A 7,196-nucleotide genomic window follows, 5' to 3' on the forward strand; every position below is an offset into this window, starting at 1 on the left:
GGGAACTCTCTGTTCTTTCTGCTCGGTGTCTCTTAAATCTGAAACAGTCCTAAAAAAATAAAGTCTATTAATTTTTTAAGTGTATACACAAAAATAAAATTAAGACCTTTAAATAAAGAAAAAGAAAAAGGAAAAACACAAGCGTTGGTGAGGACGAGGGATAGTTGGGAGGCGCACCCTGTCAGAGGGCATGTACGATGGCGGAAAACAGGATGGGGGCCCCTCAAAAAATTAAAGACCTACTACGTCATGCAGCAATCCTGCTTCTGGGCAAACACCCCAAAAAAGCAAAAGCTGGAAGTCGAACGGGTATTTGCACGCCGACGCCCACACGGCGCTCTCCACGATGCCCAGAAGGAGGAAGGAAAGAACCCACTGTCTGCGCAGAGGGACGGGTCAACGGCGCAGACAAGGGGACAGCACTCAGGCCTTCAACAGGAAGGACGTTCTGACATTTGCCACAATGTGACGGACTTGAGGACCCGAGGCTGCGTGCCACGAGCCGGTCACCAGACGACAAATCCTGTGTGATCCACGTACCTGAGGGACGCGGAGGAGTCAACGCAGAGACAGGAAGTAAGACAGTGGCTACCAGGGGCTGGGGAGGGCTGGGGAGGGCTGGGGAGTCGGCGTGTCACGGGGACGGGGTTCCACTCTGGGAAGATGAAGGGCCCCGGAGGTGGGCAGCGGGGACGGCTGAGCAACCCTGCGAACGTGCTCCTGTTGCTGGGCTGTGCGCTGAGAAATGGCGAGAACGGTGAATTTCACGTCCCGTAGGGTCTGCCGCCGCCCGAAGAATGAAGAGCCTGCAAGTGACTGCGACGTATTTCTGTAACAGACACGTTCAGCTCAATGGTCCACGAAATTCTTCACAGACGCATCGCGCCGCAACCACACCACGCCACGCCGCGACCACGGAGACCTCCCGGTAACGACGCACCAGATCGGCGGTTCTCGCGTTGGTCATCTCGAGGCTGGTTAAACTCGAGGGCAGTTTACTGCTGGGAGAACAGTGAGTTGAAGCTAAGAATTGTTAAATAATTTGAGTCCGTAAAGCAGTAGAACACGTAAGTGAACTTGATTTGCTAAAAGCTCATTTATAAGATAAAAAAGTTCCACGTAAGTGTCTGAATGATTGGTTTGTTTGCTGCGATGTTTCTCGTAGGGTCTGAAATGCCTAAGAGGAGAAACGAATGCATCCGATTACCGGGGAACTTAGAGCAGTAACGGACGTTCACTTGAATAAAGAGCCAATCCCCGGCCACCGGGGTAAGGAAAGGCCAGCGGCGCCTGCGGGTCCTGAGCTCCAGCAGGAAGAGCCCCTGGGGGTGGCCAGGATCGGCACCTGCGCGGGAACACGGCCGTATCAGAAGTAAATCGTGCGGCACCGCACGGGCCCGAAGATTCCGCCTCGCCCTCCCCAAAACGTCTGTGAGCATCGCACCTGGGTCCCCGGGACCGCGGAGCCCAGGCTGGTTGCAGAGCTGCTCCAGCACTTGGGGCTGAGATGAGGGAGTCAAGCCCACCCTCATGAAAATCAGGAGCGAAAGGCTGCTTTCCTGGCAAAATAGGGATTGCCAGACTCAGCCGTCGAAGTACACCGAAGTTCGGCTTCCACGGGAGAAGCTCAGAGGGGGGTGAGGACCAGCCCGCCTGGACCGCGTGTAACTCTTGAAGAGCTGTTTCCATCCTGTGTAAATGCGGCCATAGAGAGAGACGGGAAGCCTCCTCTAATTTAGGAAAACGTGACCCCATGAAGACAGCCCAGGGGAGGGATGCATGCCTGCAGACATGAGCTTTCCCGACTCAGCGGTCCCCGCGCCGTGTCCGGTCTCCGCACACTGCCACCAAACCACGTCCACGCCAGCAGTGCGAGCGCGGCTTGGGAGCAGGACGCCACCAGCGTCAAGAAGGAGCACAGGCAGGAGGAAGGGTGCAGAGACCCCGAGATGCAGGCCCTGAGACGGGGGGCCTGAGCCCGGGGTCAGCAGAGGTGGGCGTGGCGGCAGGAGCGTGGGGACCAGCGCCAAGGGGATCAGAAGGGCACGGTGAGGCAGAAAGTCAGGCCGATCCCAGGGACGCCACCCTGGACCCCACTGGCATCCCTCCTCTGCTCCAGGCCACACTCCCGAGGAAGGGAGCCGGCGGGCCTTCCTGGGCTCAGAGCCCACCCTGGGCAGAGACAGGGCCAGCTGCCCCATGGCCGGGGCCAGGAGTTCAGGCAGGGGACGGGCAGTTCAGAGATGACCCCTCTGTCCCGTCCTCTCCGGCCCCTCCAAGGCGGCGGGCAAACCGGCCAGGCTTACGCTGGGGTCCCATGCGGGCCGTGGTGTGAGTCTTCGGTGGCCCACGATGAATGGCAGAGAAGCAGAACGGCTGAAGAACCGGACGCTGCTCGTGCCTCCATCCCTCCCCAAGATGCTGGGTGGTCATTTGCCAAAACTACAAACGTCTCACTTGAGGCCCAAGAACACCGTCGCACTCAACTAAACCAAGATGAGTCCTTCTGTGACGTCTGATCTCTGGTTCGTGTTCATCTCCCGCACGGCCCAGCCCATTATCTTCAGCCCATCCCTGCGAGGGGGGACTCGACCCAGCCCACACACACGGTCGCCGTTGACCCCGGAGGCGTAGTGTCTGGGCCGCGCCGGGGACGGGCCAGCTGTGCCCACGGCCAGGTTTGCTGCTGCTGCTGGCGTCCCGTCGCAGACCCCAGGCGAAGCGTGCTGGCGAGAGCGCCCAGCAGCTGGCGTCAGCGTGAGGAGCCCTGTCCCCTGTCCCTGAGGGGAGACAAGATATGGTCTTCGCCCGCCTGGGCTCAAGCCCAGGTTCAGGACCAACCGGGGATTTCAGGTTAGGCCCTGACACTGACCCGGTGACTCGGGTGGAAACGAATACATCACTTCCCTCCCAAAGGAGAAGGGTTATGCCACCAGAACCCAGCCCTGCGACTGAAGTGATGGGTGTCAGAAGCCCCATAACTCCCTCATTCTCAGCGTCTCTGGAAGAAAGCTGATCCGGCTTCCACACCAGAGACACTCGGCCGGAAACCAGTCACGGCTCTGGGTCACCTGGGCACCTTCCCCTCGGCCACCCGGCCCTCACTGCCCTTCCCCTCTTCTGGCGACACCCGTCTGGGGCCCCAGCCCTACTGCTGGGGTCTCCTGGCCGCAGCCCCAGTCCCAGGCGGTGTGTCACAGGATCCCCAGGCCCACACACGGTGCCCGTCCCATCAGGGGCTCCAGTTTGGAAGCCCTGGCACAGAGCGGGCACACGGCCCCACAGGGTGGGCCCCGCAGAAGCACCCCCTGCTCACTCGGCTTCCAGAGAGAGAGCCCCCGCCTGTGGGGAGATGAGCCCAGGACAGGGAGGTGCGGGACCGTGCACGGCATGACTGGGGTGTGGGCCCTGTGGGACCCGTGTCTCCAGGAAGCCACCGGCTCTGCCTTCCCTGTAGGGAAACGGGGGCAGGTCTCCAGGGGCATTTTGGGGTCCAGGCAGGCTCCACCTCCCAGGGTACCCCTGCCCAGGCTCTCAGCTCTCCCCTGCTCAGCAGGGTCGCGGGCTCAGGAGCCCCTTGAGCTCCTAGGCTGCCTGGGGGGGGGGAGGGGCATGTGTGCGTGCGAGGCCAGGCGGGCTGCCCCCCCCACACACGGACGCACACACACGCACACGCAGATGCACACGCGTGCGGCGTCCGGAGCCCAGCAGCTGGGCTTGAGAAAGCGCGGTTCTGGCAAGGCCGGTGCTAAGCACGAGGGACCGGGGCAGGGACAGCGGCTCCTGTGGGCCCCGGGCCAGGGCTGGAGGAGAGGACGGCGTGAAGTGTGTGAGCCTGGTGTGCACCTGGTGGTGTGGCCCACGGACAGTGGCCCGGGACCCAGGGAGCCAGCACCCACGTCCAACGGCTCCGCAGGTGACCGGTGCCCGTCGCTTCAGGGACGCGCTGCAGAGAGCAGGGCTCCAGTGGCCAGGCAGGAAGCCGACAAGCCCCCGCTTCCAAGGGCCTGGGCAGGAGGACTTCCAGGCTGGCACGCGCAATCTCCACCCACGCCACTCCCACGACCACACGGCCTACGGACAAAGGGTTCTAAAGACACGAGTTGGTGACGCACGGGCCGCCCTTCCCGGGAGAGGCTCTCCGGCGGGCCTGGCCTCCTCACCGAAGCCCGTGAGAGCACAGCCGTCTCCGGGAGGCACAGAAGGGCCAGGCAGGCTTCTGCGCGCCCCGTGCTGGCTGGAGGCAAGGCCCGCAGGGCGGCCCTGGGACAGGAGGACGGAAACAGGGCCCACGGCCCTCTCGCCCCAGCGCCTAGATCCCGCTGCACCCGCCTCGGCCTGGCGAATGGAGCATGGGGCCCCCGCGCTGGACCTCTGCCCGCAGGCGGGGTGAAAAGGCCCGTGTGGGTTCTTCCCACCTACTTGTTTATTTGTGCCGTGCTAAAACACAAATAAGGAAATTCACCATTTTATGGACTTTAAATGCACGACTCAGCGGCCTCAAGTACATTCGCGGTACTGGGAGCACCGCTTCTGTCTGGTGTCAGACCTCTGGAAACTCGCCTGGAGAAAGTCGTGCGTCTTGGCCAGAGGCCACGGGGAGCGGCGGGAAGTCCCTGCTGCCCGTTCACCAGCCAGGCCAACGTGCAGCCCGCTTCCTCCCAGCGAGCCCCACCTGTGTTTACTTTCTCCAGGCTGCCTGGGGAAACTCCACACCCAGCTCCCCCCGGGTCAGCTCGCGGGAGAACATTCCAGTGCTGCAAACCTCGGGCTCCCCGAGGACGTGAGCCTGGGGACACTCTAGGGTGTGCTAGCTGGTGGGGGACGGGAAGGCATCTGCTGTGCTCTCGACCCGGGGCACCGGGGGCCAGCAGGTCACCTTCCCCAGCCACTCCTGGGCATCCTGGCCGCCACCCGAGGCCCAGGAGTTTTCCAGGAGAGGAGCTAGACTCCAGGTAGGTGGGGAGGGTGGGGTGCTGGTGTACCCGTGGCTCTTTGTGGCAGGGGTGCACTGACCGGGGCTGCGGGCACTGCCTCCAGACCAGACACCCGCCAGGCTGCAGAAACCAGACTTTCTCCAGCACCTGCCACCTGGCCGCAGGCCAGGGTCCTAATACACAAGCTTCCTTCCCAGAGAGGAGTTTCTGTTTCTGCAAAACGGAGCCGCTCTCTCCAATCCCGCCACGAATCCATCCACCCACACAAATGTGAATGGACGATCATAATTCTGCAGAGGCAAGTGCCCCCAACGAGCCTCGGTGGCCTCGGGTCAGGAGCACTACCGTCCAGCACATGGCACTGGCCACCTGTCTTCCCCTTCCTGGAGACAGATGGACATCGGGGGCGGTCGTGGGGTGGGTGAGGGCCGGGGGCCTTCTGGTTCCTCTTTGTCCACATCAAGGCTCATGCTAGAATCTTCTTTCTGGCCATCAAATAAGGGGAGGAATTAGCCACAGCCACACCCACCCCTTCAAGTCGGCACGTGCCAGCTTTCTTATTTGAGCCGTTTTCACCTCTCCAAGAACCCAAATGAAGGTCCGGCCCCTCCCTCTGCACTCAGGACACCGCCCGGCCACCCTCACCCCAGGGAAGGGCCCGTGCGTCCCCGGCTGGCGGGACATCGTCGGGGATATAGGCAGCATCCAGTTGCATGGGGTGAACCCGGTTGCCACTGTGAGGTCCGACCACCCATGCAGACGTGCACGGTTCCCACCCACCTCTCCACGGCTCTGAAGCTCGATGCCGACGTGAAGCTGTCACTTAGTGCCGCTGTGGCTTTGATCTGGGGAAGCTGTCCTAAAGCGTGGGCAACACCGGGCTTCCTGTCACAGCCCCACATGGGAGCACGCACTGTGCTCAGAGGGACACACCTTACACTTGGGGCCTGGCTGTCGGCAGCCCTGCCCGCTGCTCCCGGCTCCTGTCCCAAGGGAGCCCCGTGGAGAGCGCATGGGAAAAACCGTGCTGTCTCTCCGGAAGACTGTGCGTGTGCAGGACACGTGGGGCACGCAGGACATGCAGGGCCAGAGCACGGACGGCCCCGGGCACGGGCATGGGCAGCACAGGGCAGGTGGGAACCCAGCCTGGAGCAGGTGCGGGGTCTCCCACAGGCAGGCGTAAAGGTGCGTCCTCCGAGTTCCTCCCGAGCTGGTCATCTCATGGGAATCCAACGGTGTCCCTCTAATGATGACACACCACGGTCCTGGCCCCGTGGGGAGGCTGCCTCGGGAGGAAGCGACGTGCTCTACCACTGAATGGGAGTTGGGGAACTTCCTCGCCTGAGTGAGGCCCCCATGGCACTGGTCGTCCAATTGTTCTCTGCCAGGCTTGGCACCCACTTTCCACAGAGCCAGAGCACCTGCCCAGCCCACTAATGTACCTTCCACCCGGTCCCAGGTGCTGGGACACTAGGTGCGCCCTGGGACCCCACTGCTGGGGTGGGATGGGTGGGGCAGTGGGAGGCCCACGCCACAGCGGGAGGGGACGGAGTACGGGGTGCCCGCTGTCCACCCAAACCCATCCCAGCACCCAGAGGCTGTGGGGGTCTGTGGAGGAAACAGCCTGTTCCTGTCCCGGGAGTGGGGAAGCACCAGCTGCTGGCGGGATTCGGAGCCCCCACCCCTCGGACGGCCCCGTCTTCCAGCCTCGCTGACCCCCAGCCCAGGGCACAGGGCACGCTGGCCAGCAAGGTGGCAGGGGTGCCCGCCCCTGGTGTACGGCCCATGTCTGGCTGCATTGTTTCCCTGGGCCGGACGCTGCCCTCTGCCCCCGCTCGGTGCCGCCCACAGCTCACTTCCTCCCAGCCAGGCCTGTCTCAGGGTCAGGTTCCCATGCAGAGAAATGGAAAGCCAGGGCAAGTCCCCTGCCACTTCCCAAGAAAGTCCCCACGGAGCCCCGCTCCCGCCCGACATTTCCACGAGGCTCAGTTTAGCCCGAGCAGGAAAGGGGATTTCTCTCTCCTGAGAACCCAAGAGTCTGACAGGCAGCCCCTAGTGTGGCTCCGGGGAGAGGGGCCCTTGGTGGCTGGGCTGCCCGAGAAGAGGAAAGGGGGTACCCTGCATGCCCCACCATGGGGTGCTAGAGCCCCACCTGCTTCACGCCTTCTAGAACGTTCCTGGGGCAACAGGGTCTGCAGGTACCTTCCAGGAACCAGAGACCCCTGTGGAAAAGGGCCTGGAAGCAGGGATATTTGGGGT

The 7,196-nt window shown here is 62.8% G+C and overlaps 1 long non-coding RNA gene across 1 annotated transcript; it reads left to right on the forward strand.

The window, feature by feature from the left end:
- The first annotated feature begins 386 nt into the window (after window positions 1-386).
- Window positions 387-2,296, forward strand: LOC125093532 (uncharacterized). Its single transcript, XR_007125278.1, has 3 exons — window positions 387-576; window positions 839-1,067; window positions 1,166-2,296. It is a non-coding gene; the product is annotated as an uncharacterized LOC125093532 (long non-coding RNA).
- Window positions 2,297-7,196: the final 4,900 nt, after the last annotated feature.

The sequence above is a fragment of the Lutra lutra genome, chromosome 1, assembly GCF_902655055.1.
Source record: "Lutra lutra chromosome 1, mLutLut1.2, whole genome shotgun sequence".
In the NCBI taxonomy this organism is placed as follows: domain Eukaryota; kingdom Metazoa; phylum Chordata; class Mammalia; order Carnivora; family Mustelidae; genus Lutra; species Lutra lutra.